We start from the raw sequence: 17208 nt of genomic DNA, 5'->3' as shown, positions 1-17208 counted from the left end.
CTGGCCACTCAGCGGCCACCGAGGAGGACGCCGGGAGCCCGGCCCGGCCCGGCCCGGCCCGGCCCAGCCCTCCCTGTGGCCAGGCTCGCGCCATGTTAGGGCGGCCTCGGGGCCAGGCTGCCCTGGGAGTCCAGGCAGCCGGCTGCCGGGGAATAGAGGCCGCTTTGTTCCCACGCGTGGCCCTGCAGAGCAGCCGGGGCCGACCGCCGGGGTGCTCCCGGGACGGGGCACCCCAGCCCACCCCAGCCGCCCCCGGCCCTCCAAGGGGGCCCCCCTAGCCAACGCTGGGGAGGCGGTGACCACCAGTTTGATTCTGGCCTTGTGTCCCATCAGCCACCTACGTCTGGGCGAGCCACACCGCCTGTCCGAGACTCGGTTTCCCCGTGTGAAGACCAGGGCCGCTGTGACGACAGAACGAACAAGGCACGCAGGCGCTCAATAGCTGGACCCCACGCCCAGGAGGGCCGCAAAGGTGGCCAGGAGGCCGTCCGGGGTCCAGGCGCTCACCACGGCCTCTCACAGACACCAATCCTTCCATTTCACCAAGACCAACACCGGCCGCCACAGCGCGGAAAGGTGGCCGCTGTGCTCCGGCCCTCGGACCCGGGTCCGTGAACTGGGGTTTCATTGTGGGCACTCCTATTGGAGATGCATCAGACGTGGACCCTGGAACTGCACCCTCAGGGCCAACCCGTTGGCCCCCATCTCTCCTCTGGCCCTTTATGTGGCCGGGAGCTGAGGCGGTGACCACGGGCTGGCTCTGTGCGGGGCAGAGGGGATGGCGTGGAGGGGCCGTGGCTGCGCCTGCCTCCCCGTCAGTGACTGATGGAGGGAGGGACAGCTCGGACACCTCAGGCCAGGCTGCCAAGGGAATGCTTTCATACGCCTTATGCCCGGGCAGGGCCGGTCATGCCCAGAGTGCGAGTGGTGGGGAGAGAGGGAGGGAGCGAGGACTCTGGCCTCCCGCACAGCCACGTGACCAGCTCGCCAGCTGATGACAGAGACAAAGCAGGTAGGATTCCAATGCCACGCACCCCGCCAGGAACGCCGGGAATGCCATTCCAGCCAGAGCTTGGCAGGGCTGCCAACAGCCTGGCCCCAGGAGGAGAGGGTCCCCGTGCTCCGCCGGGGGAGCCACTGCAAACCAGGTGGCCGTCTCAGGGCCAGGGTTGCGGCTGCCGGAGGAGCTGGCACCCCCACAACACACACACGGCCGCGGTGCCCTGCAGGCCGCACTGACGACGGTGGCCAGATGTGGGGCTCAGGACGAGGCCCAGCAGCCGGGCCCGCATCGGGTCCCTCTCCAATGGGCCATGTGCCGAGAGCTTTGGCAGCACCGCCGCGGTGCTGGGCACAGAATCCCCCTCAACCGTCTCCCCCTGGCAGGGCAGGGAGGGCTCCACAGACGACACGCACGGACCCTGACATATTCAGGACACACGTGTGTCCCCGCAGGCCCGAACCTGCAGGTCCAGTGCCGGCCCGGAGCCCAGGCGAGTCTGGATGACGGATGTGCAACCCCCGTGCCATGTGCTGCAGCTTCTCTTACCGTCAAACCACGCGCAGGCTGCAGCCCGGCCCCATCGTCTTGTTATCATTTAAAATGTAATTACAAACGGCTGATCTGAAGGGACAAATCGCCCTGAAACACGTGGAAGGCGAATGTAGACTTAAGAGCCCAAATCAGCAGGTAAAGATTTCAGCTAATGCCCTCCCGCCCCCTGGAATCCCAGACCTCGCGGGCCCTTCCCGGGAAGCCAGCCCGCACGGGAGCCAGCCGCATTCCTTGATGAACCTGAAGGGGGAAATCTGTTACTCCTGGGGGGGAAAAAAAAAATGGCCTCTTTGCTCCGTCCGACCGTCTCAGGCACATGTTTTCTGACCACAGCGACCAGCCCCGCTGACCGTAAGAGCGGCCGCCGCTGCCCGCGGGTCACGGCTCAGCCCAGAAAGCCTCTCCAGCCGCTGATTAAACAAACGGAGGCCCCATCTGCAGCTGTGTCGTCCACGCGGGTTTCTGAGCCGTCCCGGCAGGCCAGGCTCCTGGACCCCGACTCAAACAAGTCTCCAACCCAAACTTTGAATTTTACTTTTGAACTACATCCCCTCCCCATAAAAGGTGAATAAAAGCTTATGTTTTAGGGTCCCTCTGTCCCGTGTCACGACATTTCAGTCGCCCCATTTCCAGCTGACTGGTCCTACCCCGGCCTGAGGCTGCGGTGGCCGCCCCCACAAAAGACAGCTCTCTCCAAAGTGTGTGGGGGCGGGGGGGGGGTGGCAATGCAGAAGGGGGAACACATTGCAGCTGAGAGGTTCCAGGATTTTTTTTTTTTAAAGATGCAACTGAAGTTTTTTAAAAAAATAAAACCTCGTTTTTGAAGACAAATATTAGCATTTGCCAACAAAATCTTTTGGGGCAAGAAAGAGTCTTGGCAGGGAGGTGACTCTGACCCCCGTCCCATCGGGCTCAAGCCCTCTCCTGCCCTCCACCCGCCTGGCAGGGACGTCCACACTGAGGCCCCTCTAAGCTGGTCGGGGGTCTAGTCCCATTGTCCACTGTGGCCTCCCCCCACCCCCCCCGCGCCCCGCCACCATGCTCTCGTTACAAGCCCCATCTGGATGAATTCCTGCCAGAGGCCCTAACCTGAGCCTGGGGTCCCGGCCCCCCTCCCCAGGGCGCCTTCCCTGCTGCGTGGAGGCTGTGGATTTAGCGGGAACCTGGCCGAGCTGCTTCGGCACCATCCCCAGGGGCCAAGCCAGGAGTGGGGAGGTGGCCGGCCGGCCGGCAGCCTCAGAGGGAATTCTGTTCATTCTATGAATGCGGCAAACGTCCGTCCAGCGCTAACTCTGGCCAGGCTCCTCCGGGGTTACACAGCCTCTCCAGCAGGGCAGCGGGTCTGAGGGCTGCGCGTGGCTTCACGGGTCAGGCTAAACTCTCCGGGACCTGCAGGCCACTCCCAAGTTCATCAGAGAATGGGATTGGGGGAGGAGTAGAGAATACCAGAGAATCACAAATACTGTCCAAAGCCCGCTCTCTGCGGCCACCCCCAACCCGGGGACAGACCCTTTCTCCTCCAGTCCCTGTTTTCCTCACGTCCACTCGGCGACACCCCCCCCCCCCCAGCAGACAAAGGCCAGCAGGGCCTGGAGAGAGGGAGGCCCCCTCCGGGCCACGACCCCAACCCTGGCTACCTTGCCGCTGCTTCGTGCCCCTGCGGCCTTTCAGGAGAAAAGCCACAGAAGAAAACAAAATAAACTTGTGAAAGTTTAAACTCCACCGAACAAAGAAAGCCAGGCGTTCCCACCGAAACTTCCCCCAGCTACGGGTCGGGGGACCATCTTTCTTCCCTTTCTATAAATCTCTGTCCCTGACTGAGCTCCTGGGGCCCGCGCTACCCAGACACTCGAGCGCCGAGGTCCCAGCCGACGGGACCCGGGTCGGCCCTGAAAATAAATATTTCACATAAAAGGTCCATTGTCTTCGCTTGGAGACAATTGTTGCTTTTTCTTCCTCTTTGGCCCCAGAACATCAGAAAGCATGGCCGGTGCCTTTTAGGGCTCGTCCTTGTTCCAACAAGACCTGCAGAGGGGGGCGATCTCGCCGGGTCTCCCAGACCCTCGGAGACAAATTCCTCCCGCGGCAGAGGCCGGCGTCTGGTCCGCGGATCGGGCCCAGGAAGAATGAGCTCGCCCGTCCTGAATTCCTCCCACCACATGGCCACCCGCCTGGCCAGCCAGGCAGGCGCGGTGCTCAAAGGAAGGGGTACCGCTTCTGTGGGCACACCCCGGGACCCCCAGGGGACTTGGGCGCACCTGGGGTGCCCAGTGCCTCCCGCCGAGTCCCCGTGACAAGGAGAGCCCAGACTTTGCCAGCGCAGGACGAGCCCCCTTGAAAACATCGCTGGGGCTCACTATCCTGCCACCTGTGGGGTGGGGGTGAGGATGGGGGGGTGCACTCCAGGGGCCCTTTCTAGTGAAACCAAAACTAGGCTCCCTGTTTCTCACAAACTCAAAAATAAAAAAACTGGCAACAGAAACGGTGATTACCATTTACAACAATAACAATTACAACAGGGGCAGCCATTTACGGCGCCCCTGCCACGTGCCAGGACCTGGGCTTTGTGCGACTGAAGACGCCCCAGCCCTCAGAGAGACCTTCTGGGGTCAGCATTCCTAGTCCTGCTCTCAAGCTCGGGGCCCGGGCCCTGGGGGGTGATGTGACTTGTCTAGGGTCACACGCTGAGCCAGGGGCCAAGTTGGAGGTGCCCCAATGTGAGCTAGGCTCCCACCCCCCCCCCCGCCCGAGCCCCCCACCCCTGCTTAACAGGACTTCTACAAGAGATTTCTCCCTTTTCCCTAAACGTGCAACTCTATCCCCAAGCCCAACACAATGGCCAAGCTTAGGGGGTTCCCAGATGTTTTCCCGCCTGGCCTGGAAGGGCTTCCCTGTCGTCCAGAACATGGGCCCTCAGTGGGGGCACACGCTGGGGTCTTCCAAGAGGTTTCCCCAGACACGGGGTGCCTGCCAGGGTGGGCAAGGCCCTCCAGCCCCTCCTGGCCCCCACGGGCTGCCTTGGAGTCCGTCCTGGTTCAGGGCGGGATGGAACAGGCCCTGAGCCTTCTGAGGGTGGGAGCACGTGAGACGGGAGTGAACCACGCGGACCCAGAAGTAACCCTACTGCAAAGCTCCCCACTTTCCAGCTGAGCAAAGCAAACACTGTGTGTGCCTGCCCACGTGGCATGCTCAAGGCCAGGCATGGTGCAGGCTCCTCACCCCGCCCCCCGCCCCCGTGAGCAGCCGCTCCCCCCCAGCACCCCTGGAGACCCCTCACCCAGGATCTGGGACCACAAGTGGCCAGAGGCTGGGCATGGCGGGGCCGCAGTGCAGGCGAGGAGCCGCCCTGGTTTAAAAAAAAAACCAAGACCACCGGGGCCATCTTCCCAGCAGCCCGCCAGCCGGGAGAACCTACCCCTGGCTTAGCACAGTCTATTGAATCCAGAAGTGATTTAAAAAAAAAAAGAAGACAGGCGTAGTTTCGTTTTCGGGTCCTTGTCTTTGTGTGCGCGTCGTCAAAAATAAAACTGTGCTTGGATGGGCTATGCCAGCTCGGCACGGCCCGGCCGGGCGAGCCTGCGCTGGAAGGAGCTGCCCGAGGGAACAAGGACAAAGGCAGGGCCTGCAGGCAGCCCCGTGGTCTCCCGGAGACTCAACTTTGTCACGTCCCACATGCCGGGGGCACACTCCAGGGCAGGAGATGGGCCTCTGGGGCTTTGCCAAATAGCAACCCCCCACAAAGTGGCCCGGGGGGTGCGTCCTGGGGTGCTCAGACCTGTCCCTCGTGTCTGGCCCGCAGGCCGGGGGGAGCAGAGGGTGCCCCGTGAGGGGGGATGTTTTAATCCTGGGGGACGCCCAATGGCCTCAGCACAATGCCACCCATTCCCACCCATCAGGCACTGTTACAGGTCATCCGTGGACCCAGAGAAAAAGCCTCCCACATTTTGCAGGGGAGCCCCAGCCCCCCCCTCCCGCCCGCAACCCCCAACACTTGCGCTTCCTATGATTACCAACCTCGTCACCGCCATCACCACGCCGAGCACAGCTCCCAGGCGGAGCACACGCTCTCGGCGGCGGCACCCCATTCTGAGATCACTCCCGAATGTTCCACCCCAGGTTTCGTGTCTGCTAACAGCCTCGGATACAGTCATAAATAAAAATTCAAAATGAGAGGTGGGGGATGGGAGGGGGGCCACGGCCTAGCCAAACAGCCGGCCAGGGTCGCCTGCAGCCAAGCAAACTTAGAGCCTCGCGGCCAGGTGGGCCAGACCTCACTGAACCGCCCTCCTCCGTCAGGGTCCTTCCCGGGATCGGGATCGGGATCCAGGCAGCCCCGGGAGAGGGAGGCACAGGCAGCCCGGCTCCTCCGGCCTCTGCCCAAGTTCCCGGAAACAGGCCTCCAAGTGCCAGCTCACGAGTCGGGGTGTGACGGAAACGGGCCGCCCCTCCCCAGTGTGCTGTGGTCTCAGCACCCCGTAAGGTTACCCAAACCACATCACACGCTGGGGGGGAGCGCGGGGAAGTCGCACCCGGGATGTGACCCTAATAAAACGCAGCTTCGTCCCCACAGGTACGGGTTTCACTGTCACAGGGAAGGCACGCACAAGTCCCAACACGCATTTTTTTAAAGTCCTGAACGGCGAGGGCCAGCGAACTAAAATGCAACGAGGGCCTGGCTGGCCTGCCGAGACCGCTGTGGCTTCTGAAACCCCACTTTTACAGAAATGAATTCCAGCGTTACCTTCCAGCCCCGTCGTGACGGCAAACCCGCATTCCTGCACCCCTTTCCCGCTCCCCACACACTGGCCAGAGCCGGGGACAGGCCCGCGTGTGAGCCACTATAAAGGGGGATTTATTACGCAGAGTTATGAGTTGTTTTCATTTTATGCCACCATAAACAACAGCTCCCACCAGGGCCTTTCCCGCGGCCCGCCCGACTCGGCCGGCAGGGCCAGGGCCCCCCAATCCACTCTCCATCAGTGCAGGGCCGGCGGGGAAACAGGCAGCCGCTGGTGCAGGACGCCGGGGAACACGTTTTAAGAAAGGGTGGTGGCTCCCGAATCCCGCTCCCCAGCACATCTAACCTTTCAGAAGGCGCTTCCTCCTTCCCGCCTACTCTGGTGGAGATGCGCTGGCGCTATTTTATGGATTCGGTGCCTTTCTCTCCGGGCAAATGGCCCGCACACCTGAGCCTGGGAGCCGAGCGTCCCAAATTCCAAGCCCAGAATGTTAGCGAAGCTCCCGAGTCCTGGCCAGCGGCGGAGGCTGCAGATTCACGAGCAGACCTCCTCCCAGCGCCCCTCTGCGGAAGGCCTGTCCTGGAGAAGGGCTCTTCCTAGAAATCTCTTCATTAATATTTAATTATTCACTAACTAGCAAAAGTGAGAAAGGCACTTACCGTCCTCAGGAGTCGCCCTGAACCCCGCGGCGACCCGCGGCGCGCAGGTCGGCAGCCTTGCCCTTGCCGGAGACCGCCGGACGCGGCCCGCGCGGCGCGGTCCTGCCCGCGGCTGCAAGGCCCTGGGCCGCCGGCCTGAGTTCAGGGCTCCAGACGCTTCCCTTCCCCCGCGCCGCCCCCAACCGCAGAGAGCCAAGCGGTGCCCTCTCCCCAAACTCCCCCGCAGGTCGGCTCCGGCGGAGCGCACGGCCAGGCCGCACTTCCCCGGCCCCGCGGGCTGCGCGGCTCTCCCTCCCGGCTTCGGCTTCGCTATTCTGCAACCCGACCCTCGCCCAAGAGGGTCCGCGGGACCCGGTCTCCTCGCGCCCGCGCCCCGCGCCACGAGGGACCTTTGTCCTGGCCGAAAACGAAAGCGCGCCGGGCCAGGGGCGCCCACGCCCTGCCGCGGAGGTCCCGGCCCGCTCGCCTCGCGACTTTCTCCAAGTTCACGTGCATCCCCAGGCGGGCGGGCGGGCGCCGAGGGCCCGAACTTGCAGCGCCGGGCCACCGGGCGCGCGGCGGCTTTCTCTCGGGCGGGCGGGGGGCGGCCGGCGGCGCGGGCCCGAGGCACAATGGGCGCCGCCGGGCGGGCGCGGGGACAGCACGGGCCTGGCTCTGCGCGGCCGCTCGTCTGGCGCGGCCCGGGCGCCGAATGCGGTGGCGGCGGCTGGGCACAGACGCGCCGCGCGCCCGGTGCATGCTAATGGCCGGCGGCCGCGCCATGAATTATTCAGCAGCGGCTCGGAGAGAACGAGCGCGGCGCGGAGGGCGGCCCGGCCCGCGCTTCCCCCGCCGCCGCGAGGCTGCCCGGCGACTTCCCAAACTTTGCCCGGTCGGCACCGAGGCTGAGGCCCCCTCGGCTCCTCCGTCCCCGCCTGAGCGCGCCAGCCGCGCTTCCCCCGTTGCCGCCTATTTTATGTCTTTTGTCTCGGAGTTGGCACCTGTCCCAGAGAGCGCGTTTCCCTGCCCACCCCTTCGCCGCCGGATCGGGGCGGGGGAGGGGGGAGGGGGGGACCGGGGAGGAGGGGAAGGAGGGTGGGGGGAAGCCAGGCGCCCAGGGCCCCGCAGCCCCGAGAGAACGCCTGGGGGCGACGGCCGTGCCCGCGAGCCCGACGCCCCCGTTCCGCAGAGAGGTCAGAGCTTCGGCTGTGCCCAGAATACCAACGAGGCCTCCCGGGGCCCCCGCCATGCCCACTGCAGGCGAGGACAGGGCGCGGCCCCTCCCGCCTCCCCCCTCCGCCATGCACCCTCCTCCCAGGGCCCGAGCGCGCGGGCGGGGCCGGCGGCGCGAGCAGCGGATTCGCCGCCCGGGCCCCGCGCCTCGCCCCGCAGCCCCGCGTGCGCGCCCCCGCGGGCTCGCCGCCCTGGGCGCTCCCCGCCCGCGCGCCCCCGCCCGCAGCCCCGCCCGCGCGCGCGCGCCAGGCAGGGGGTACCGCGCTGCGGGAACCCAGCCGCTTTTTGCTTTGAGCCCTGGAGCCCGCGCACCCAAGGGGCGGGGGGGTGGGGGTGGGCAGCAAGCGCTAGCCCAGCCCGCCCCGCCGCCCTGGCACTAAGGCGGCTGCTGGAGCGCGCTCGGCGGCTGCGCTCGAGGTCCCGGCTGCCATGATTGCGGGCAGTGAGGCGCGCGCGCACGCTCGGGCCCAGCTTGGGGACCCCCGGCGGACCGACAGCCCCGGTCTGACCACGGCCCTGTGCGCGCCGGGGGCCGCAGCGGAGGGCCGCAGCCGGGGTCGCCGGGCTGGTCCTTGCGGGGGCCAGTGAGCCCCATGGAGCTCTAGACGAGGCTCCAGCACAGAGTTCAGGGTCATCGGTGGTGAACGGCTTTCTCCAGGGCAAGGCGGTGCCAGTGGGACTCCACGGGGTCTTCCCAGACACCGCCGCGGGCCTGGCGGAGAGAGGGGCGCCTTGCACAGCGGGGTAGGGGGTGGGGCGCTCGGGGTCTGGTGAAGTGGAGGGGAGAAGCGCCCTGTGCCCAGAGATGGAGGGGGTGTCAAACGTGCCTGGCAGAGGTGAGAGAATCCTCACAGTGCCCCGGGGAGGCGTGGGATGGGCGTGGGCACCGTGCCCGAGCCGCTGCCCAGCTCCGAGCTTGCTCTCTTCCTTCCTCACAGAAACAACTTCCTGCTCCCCGGGCCCAGGGCGCAGAAGCTGCGGGAGAAGTTACAGGCCGCAGCCTTGCTCTCCGAGCCTGAGGGCTGCACTGCTGCCCCGGCTCCTTCCCGCCCCTGCAGGGGGTCGCTCCTGGCCAGGCTCCAGGGTCCAGGCAGGGTCAGAATCCTGCGAGGCCACAGCAGCTTTTGTTGCCGGCTCTGCGGGGGCGCCTGAGTGTCCCCCCACCCCCAGAGGGGTCAGCTTGAGCTTATGGCACTAGAAGACCCTGACAGGGTTCACTGTGCTCATAACCCATCTTCCTGCCAGGGCCTGCCCCGCTCAGAGCCAGATGGGCCTGGCTGTCCTCAAGCACCCATGAAGACTGCCCCGAAGAAGGGAGGCCCCTGGGCCCCATCCCAATGGCTCTGCCCCCCCCCCCCGCCCCCACCGGCCTTGGCATTCTCACTACAGTGTCACTGACGTCACATCTCGCCATTTCTGTGAACCAATGGAAACTTGCCTGCTGTCATAAATATATATATACTTTTTATGCTATTGGTAAATTCAAAAGTTCCTTGCGTGCCCTCCTCCCAGGAAACTCCATCCAGGTTGGGTTGGACTACCCAGGAAAGGGGGAACAGGCCGCCCTGGCCAAGGCTGGGCGGGGGCTGCTGGAGCAGCTCCCCAAGGACCTCTGCTGCCCACTGACCACCTTGGAGGCTCCCTAGACCCCCATGGCCTTGGCCTTGAGTTGTGCTGCCCCCACTCTGTGACACACACGTGCTGGGGGAGGGAGGGCGGAAGGGGACACCAGGCCACATGCAGAAGCCTCCTGAGGCTGCTTCCCGGGTGAGAATCGCACTGTAGCCTCTTCTTTCCAGGGGTGGATTTTTCCTTTTTCCTGAGAGGACATGCAGCCTTAGAAAATGGAACAGAAACGTTTCCCAGTTCATCTTTTCATCGAAATCCTGACCGACTTTCACTTTCCACGCTGCTGACAACCAGCAGAGCCGGTGACTTCACCGAGGGGTGTGCGCCCCTCCTCCTGCGGAGGACGGAGGGGGGTCTCTGGCGCCCAGTCAAGGGCCAGGGTCGGGAGATGGAAGTGCAGGCATCCTGCGCCCCTTCCTCCGAGAAGGCCGGCTCTCGGCAGCCCAGACTCGGAATGCTGCCCCCGTCCTAGCAGCACCGCGGGGACACACGACCTCTTGTCCGGCCCAGGCCTTTATCATCGTCTTCGCTGCCCTAAGCCCCCGCTGGACACGGTGTGTGCAGTAAGGAAACACGTCCCTGTGAGACCAGTGTGTCGGGCAGTTCCACAGCCACAAGTCCCTGTGTGTCCCCTCCTGTGCCAGCCACGCCAAGAAGAGCCTCACCCTGACACCCTTATAAACCCCCTCTGCCCCATCGTTCTCCTGGATGGTTCAACTACTTTAAAAAAACAGATTAAAGACATTTGTGGTTCAGCAACTTTGGGGGCTGCAGAGCCACAAAAAAAAAAAAGTTTCCAGTGGTCAGCAAACTCATTAGTCAACAGAGCCAAACATCAACAGGACAACGATTGAAATTTCTTTTGAGAGCCACATTTTTTAAACTTAAACTCTATAGGTAGGCACATTGTTATTAACTTAATTAGGGTGCTCCTAAGGCTTAGGAAGAGCCACCCTCAAGGGGCCAAAGAGCCGCATGTGGCTCCCGAGCCGCAGTTTGCCCACCACGGGACTAGACTGAACGCAGAAGTGAAAACATCGTAGGTACGGGCCCTTTTGATACCAAATCTTGTTTTTCTGAAATAATGAGCAAGCTGGGCAACAACTGAATGGGGATTTTGGAAATAAATATATGGTTCCTATTCTCACGTAAAACCATCCCCAACAACGCAGAGCCGAGAAATGCTGCTTAGCACGTGCGCGCGCGCACACACACTCCGCACCCAACAACCACACTGTAATCTATTTATAATCACTTTGCTAAGCACTCGAAATATTATAACTAATGTGATATATGTTTTGTGATTAAATGGGTGGATTAAAACATTGAATTAAAAAAGCCACAAAGAAAAAGAGATTATCTTCCATTATGCCACTTCCAACTTTTGCTCCGTGGGTACAAATACACATCTGACAACTGTGTCATTACAGAAGGCAGCGACTAGATGCCAGGATATTAGCTTGGTAATTTTCACCTGAAATCATGGTATAATCAGGCCGCCAGCTAACCTTTTTATTAGCTCATTTTTTCTCTCACCCTTACACAGTCGTAAGTTAACTTAATGCTGTTTCCCTCCTCCCAATTATTATTTGGTAAAACAAGGAACTGGGTGAGTCAGAGCAATAGTCGTGAACACACACTCTTTTTTAAAATCCCCTCTTACCTGGCGTGGACTGAGAGAGAACGTGGCTGCAAACTCGGAAATCAAACGCCAGCACTTGGGTGATGCCGTTGGGGGCGGTTGGGGTTGGTTTTTAAAGTCTTTTCCTAACTCACTATCATCCCACATGATTCGAGGTAAATGGTCTGAGAGGAGAAGGCGAATATTTGCTTTGCCGACAAGTGTTCTGTGTTATGAGCGCCGGGTTTCCCGCGGAGCCGGCCGGGCCGTGGCCCACGCGGACCCGAGGTCAGATATGTGAAAACTCAGTCACACGGAGCTCTCGCCAGACCAGGATGTTTATAGGATCGGCCTCATATGGTTATTTTTTCCTGATTTCTCCCAAGATCTGTCTGTTGGGAATGCAGCGGCGACTTCCTGCTCCGCCGCCCGCCCGCCCGCCCGCGCGCGCGGCCCCAGGGTCCCCGCCGGCCCGGGCAGGTCCCGCGCTTCGGTTTCGTTTCCCTTCTCCCCACGCCGGGCCGGGATGCTCACCAGTTGAATGTTTTCTGTGTCCCAGGCGTCCTCGGAGTCAGCGAACAGATGCCTTTAATCTAATTCAGGCGGCGGGGCGAGTGTCAGTGGAAACTTACATTTGTCACTGGGGTTTTGAACATGCAGCCCGCACACCCCAGAAAAATGCGGACTTTCCGGCCGGCCCGTCCACTCCAGGCTGGGAGCCTAGTGGGTAAGACGCCGCTTCCTCCGTGACCCCCGTGTCCTCGGGAGGAGCCTGGGGGGCTGCGAGGGAGCACACCGGCCGCGGGATTCTGCTCTCCCGTCTTTGTCTGAGTCCTCTGCAGGCCGGGGCTCCCTTCCCACCGGCCGGGTTTGTAATACCTTGTCCCGCGTGGTGGAAGCTTCATGTCGACTCCCAGTGATTTACGCACACGCCGATGAGCACCGATGCCGATGCCCGGGGCGGCGCTCTCCCGCGGAGGCCGAGGCGGGGCGGCGGGCGGCTGCTAGTTTAGCTAGAAGCAAAACCGGAGAGCGCGGCCCTGCCCTGCGCACGGTCTCCGAGGAAGGAGAGCTGAGCGCGCGCCGTCGGACGGGTCTTTCCTTCTGAGCATAATGAAGCAATTTTCAAACCCTTTTGCTTTCGCTCACTCAGTTTTATGTCAAACTTGGCGTGACAACCAGCAACAGAAACGAGGCCCCGGCCGTGGAGAGAGCATGTTTGGGGGACACAGCGCAGAGCGGGGCTCTGCTTCGGCAGCCCCCCCGCGCCCCAGGCTGTTTCTGGGTGTCCTTTCATTTTTTAAAAAAAAGAATATCTAAAGAACAGACTTTGCGGGCCCGCAGCTGACAGCGATCAGCCGCACGTCCTCGGCTCCGGGACTGACAGCGGCCACTCCACACCCCGCGCAGCCCCGTGTTTGTTTAGAAACCTTCCGCGAGCAGCTGGTTTATGGTCGTTCACACACCTTGGAAAGTCCACGCATTCGCTTTCCACGATGTGTTACCTACGTGTGTATATAAAAAAGTCTAACAACCCTGGAAGCATTCCTAAGAAGTTAATTATTATTTTTCAAATAAAAGAACATAAAACAACTAGGAGTCTCCATAAATGTGTGTTCAATCATACACATGTATAAATGTGGGAACGGGCCGCAGATGAAACACAGATGCCAGTGTGAAAATCCTCCCTGGCAGATGAGGAGCTGCAATTAATATCTGCATTCCAACGCGGCAACAGCACAGACCAGAAAACAGGAATTAGGGGTGCCGGCGGCCGTCCTCAGGTACACATGCGCCTGCATCTCAAAGGCCGCGCCAGCGCCTCGGGTTTGTACCGGAGAGGGCAAAAAGCACGTTTGAAAACTCAAAGTTACCTTTCAAAGAGAAGTGGGCGCTGGGTTTATGTTAGTCTCCCAGTCCTGCAATTTCTAAAATGGAGTCATCACAAATTGGGAAATTAACATTCTTCTAAAGAACTCATTGTGCCACTTACAGCCAATTTTTATGAGCAATTAAAGATAAGTTAGAGCTCGGAGTTTGTTTCTGGGAGAAGGTACGGATTTCCACAAAAGTGAAAGGACATCAGAAAATGTGAAAGGAATTTCACTCCCCAAGTGTCTAAGGAATGCCTTCCTCTCGCAGCCGAAAGCCTTGATTTATTTGAAGTATTTTTAGATCTTATTAATCCTTTATAGGGGTCTGAAAGAGTCGTTATTTTAATGACCACATATGCTTTTTAAATCACATCTAAGGAGAATTTAGCTATTAAAAACTTAAAGCAATTTTAAACTTTAAAAACTGTCAAATGTTTACTTAAAAATTTTTAAACAATGCTGAAAGGCTTGTGAAAGTCAGTTACATTTTTTTCCCCCCTTCCCCACAAATGGAATGAGAATTTTAGGATCCTTTCTTAGCCGCTCGGCTCTTCGGAGATCTAGGTAAAGTATGAGCCCTTTAGGAGAAAAAAAGGGGGGGCCAGGAAAGAAAATAAACCCAGAGTTGAAACTCAAACGGTGCATTGTTAAATTGCAAGGGACAGCAAGAACTTAAAAAAAACCCAGGCTTCACAGATCACTTCTTTAGAATGATTGCAGCAGCCTCGCTGCCTGCGGGACGGACACATGCGGAATGAGGGATGGGGGCGCCGAGGATCAGTTGTTTGAAATTTGACCACACTGGTCTTATTTATTTAAATACTCCCATTTTATTTTTTTTTAATCTAATACAATTTCCAGACAGCACAGGTAAGTACTTTGCTTTCTACATAATGAGTTTCATTTTCCAGACTCGCGGCTTTTAGGTCGCTAACAAAAAGGCAAGGTTAAGGTCAGATTTTTCATACATTCCCTTTCCACAAAAAGTGAAGAATGTCTTAACTAAATTTATGGCTGCGAGACAAGATCCTATTAATGGCTGCAAAAAAAAAAAAATACTAAAAAAGAAAGCAGTGCTTTTGTTCTGTCTTGCTCCTTGCTGTGCATAGAGCAACTTTTGGTGTAATTCCTAATTGTGAAAAAACTTGAAGTTTTGTGGGGGTTTTTTTCCAACCAAAAGACGATGATAATCTAAACAATCTGACGAGGGGTGCCATGAACTTTGAAAATAAGAAGTAACCTAATGAGCAGAAAATAAAAACAGGATGAACATGTATTTTTTAAATGTTTTTCAAAACCCCGAGCAACTTGGCCGGCACTTTCCCTCCTGGGCTCGCTGGGAGGATGCTCACAGGCAGGAATTTTTTAAACTATCATCAAGCGTTTGTGCTTTTGCTGATATCTTATCTGGTAACCAGTTTTTCAACTCTGCCTTCCAAATATCCGGCTCCAGGGCGGCCCTTCCCAGCCCCCTCGTCCAGGGGGAGGCTGTGGACACAGAAACCGGCGCCTCTGTCCCCCACACTCATAACTTCTCTGAAATTAGCCGTCTCTCGCACGTAGGACGCCGGAAATTTCTAGGAGGCCTCTGAGCCTCACTGGGGAGCTCCTCATGCTGGGAAAAAACTTCGCAGCGCACACCTGGATCTACAAACTCGGAAAAATTAACCAGCTGTAGCCAAAAAGCAAAACACTCAGCCACCCGAACAGTCTGCGCGGAACACAGGGCTCTTTGACGTGCGTGACAAGAAGACATAAATAAAACCGCTCGGGGCAGACAGGCTGAATGAGCCTTTCAAGACAGCCCCTCGGTGCCTCCAACTTTAATATTAGAACATTAAATGTTAGCAACACGAGAAACATCCCGGGGTGTGTGTGTGTGTGTGCACTTGAAAATATAAGTGTGTGCACATGTATGTGCACACACGCATGTGTGCTGTGTGTGTACACATGTGTGGCTGTGTGTGTACACATGTGCCTGTGTGCGTGTAGAAATAAAAGTTTTTGCTGCCCTTCTGGTGTGGGACCGACTTGAGGCGCTGGGGAGCCCCAAGCCAGGTGCAGGGCAGGCCCTACCTGTGCTCTTGGGGTCACCCCCTTTTCCATCCCACACATGCAAAGGCCCCAAGCCAGCAAACAGGGGACCTGCTGGAGATAACAAGATCCGTTCTCAGATAGAGCAAACCATTCCCCGCAGGACAAAAAAAAATGGTGTTTGCTGCGTGGCCAATGCTGACCTCATTCCCCATCATTAGGACAAAAGCAGCCAGGCCAGAGGGGAGTGAGGCCAGGGGCTGAGGTCTCTCCACCCCGCAGCTCCGCTCCCTCGGGAGGGACAGCCAATCGGGTGCCCTGGGCTGGGGTTTGGGCCCCACAGATCCTGACCCCAGCCAGCTGGGCCCGCTGCACAGAGTCTGGCCTGGGACCCTGGGCGCTCCGGCGAGGGCCTCCAAACCCTCAAATCCAAGATCCCACACGAGAGGCCATCTTGTTGTCTTGTTCAAAGGCCTGGGGCCCTCTATCTTGCCCAGTTTCTCACCAGGCGTGGCCCACACCCTCCTCACAGCCCCTGCAGGGGTTTCGACACAGTGCAGCTCAGCAAAAACACCCCACGTGTCCAAGAGGTGCCAGGTACCCCAGGAGTTGCTGAGTCTGAGTCAGAAAACAGCCGCGGGGGCGGGGGGGGGGGTCCCAGGTTGTCAGCAGACACCTTGTGCTTGCACTGAGGGCTTCTCCCCCTCCCCCCCCCCCCTCCCCCGGATCCCACAGCCTGAGACGAAGATGGAACAGCCTGTCACCGTAAGTGCATTCCTTCCTAAAGACCAGGGAGAGGAGGCGCGGGGATGGAGTAGTGACTTGGCCGAGATTGCACAGACCTGGGGCCTCCAGCCGCCGCAGGCGCGCACAGCACTGTTATTTTTTATATTTGCTTTTTTTAAAGAAAAACATCACCACCCCCCTCTTCGCGCTCCCTCACACATAGGCGTATTTTATAGGTAAGAGCAGTTCCCAAGAAAAACAGAGCCTCATTGAAATCTGGGCCCCAGAACGCAGAGCGCCGGCCAGCTCCTGTGACCTCCCTCCCCCACAGCCGGCTTCGGTCATCCGAGGCGTCCACCCTTCCCTGCCAGGTGCATCCTGATCACCCCCTCCCGCTGCCGGGAAGAATGGACCTCCGGTGTGAAATCGCAGACACAGCTCCCACGGGGCCTGCCGGGGCCTCCCCACAAAGCCGCCTCACCTGAGCGGAGGGGTCACCAGTGCCCGGGGCCACCGCCCTTCCCGCCCAGCCAGCACCCTGCACCAGGGCTGCCCGGCCAAGCGGGCAGGCGCTCAGAGCCGCCCTGCTGCTTGAGGTCCCAGGGAACCTGGTGGCCCCTGTCTGTGGTCTCCACACAGAAGGCGAGCGGGTTACCAAAATGGCCTGAAAAACCTCAGTCTCCCATCAGCCAGGACGTGCCGGCCTCCCCGGGAGAGGCTCACTAAGCGGGTTCTCCCCTGGAGGGGGCCTGGGAACCAGCATTCTGCAGGGGCAACCGTGTGCTGATCACCCCAAGTTATTGACCCTCAGAAGGGGGGAGGTGGGTGCTTGCAGCCGCTGGAGGAAGGACGTGAGGAAGGACGTGAGGAGAGAGGGAACTCGGTAACTTGGGAAACAGTTCTGTGCGGTGATAACAGCAGAGCAGAGCTCCACAGCTTCCCCTCGCAGCAAAGGTCTGCGCCCCCCGCGCCCAGCCCCCTCCGCGCAGGCCCCCACTCCAGCCCCAGCCTCATTACTGCAGGGCCTGGCCCCACAGAACACCGCGTCTTCCCCAGGCCAGACCCCGCGTCAGAATAGTCCACTCCACAAAGGACAAGCTCAGAAACAAACTTAACATTTTAAAAAGTCTCCCTGGAAAAGGAGGCGAACAAAACTATG

At 59.7% G+C, this 17208-nt stretch overlaps 1 long non-coding RNA gene across 1 annotated transcript; it reads left to right on the top strand.

Moving 5' to 3' along the window:
• Positions 1-11821: 11821 nt before the first annotated feature.
• Positions 11822-12725, top strand: LOC118651104. Its single transcript, XR_004966113.1, has 2 exons — positions 11822-12142; positions 12569-12725. It is a non-coding gene; the product is annotated as an uncharacterized LOC118651104 (long non-coding RNA).
• Positions 12726-17208: the final 4483 nt, after the last annotated feature.

Source organism: Myotis myotis, unplaced genomic scaffold, assembly GCF_014108235.1.
Source record: "Myotis myotis isolate mMyoMyo1 unplaced genomic scaffold, mMyoMyo1.p scaffold_m19_p_3, whole genome shotgun sequence".
NCBI classification, from domain to species: domain Eukaryota; kingdom Metazoa; phylum Chordata; class Mammalia; order Chiroptera; family Vespertilionidae; genus Myotis; species Myotis myotis.
The sequence above is the reverse complement of the archived record's forward strand: the minus strand, read 5'-3'. Positions and strand labels throughout refer to the sequence as shown.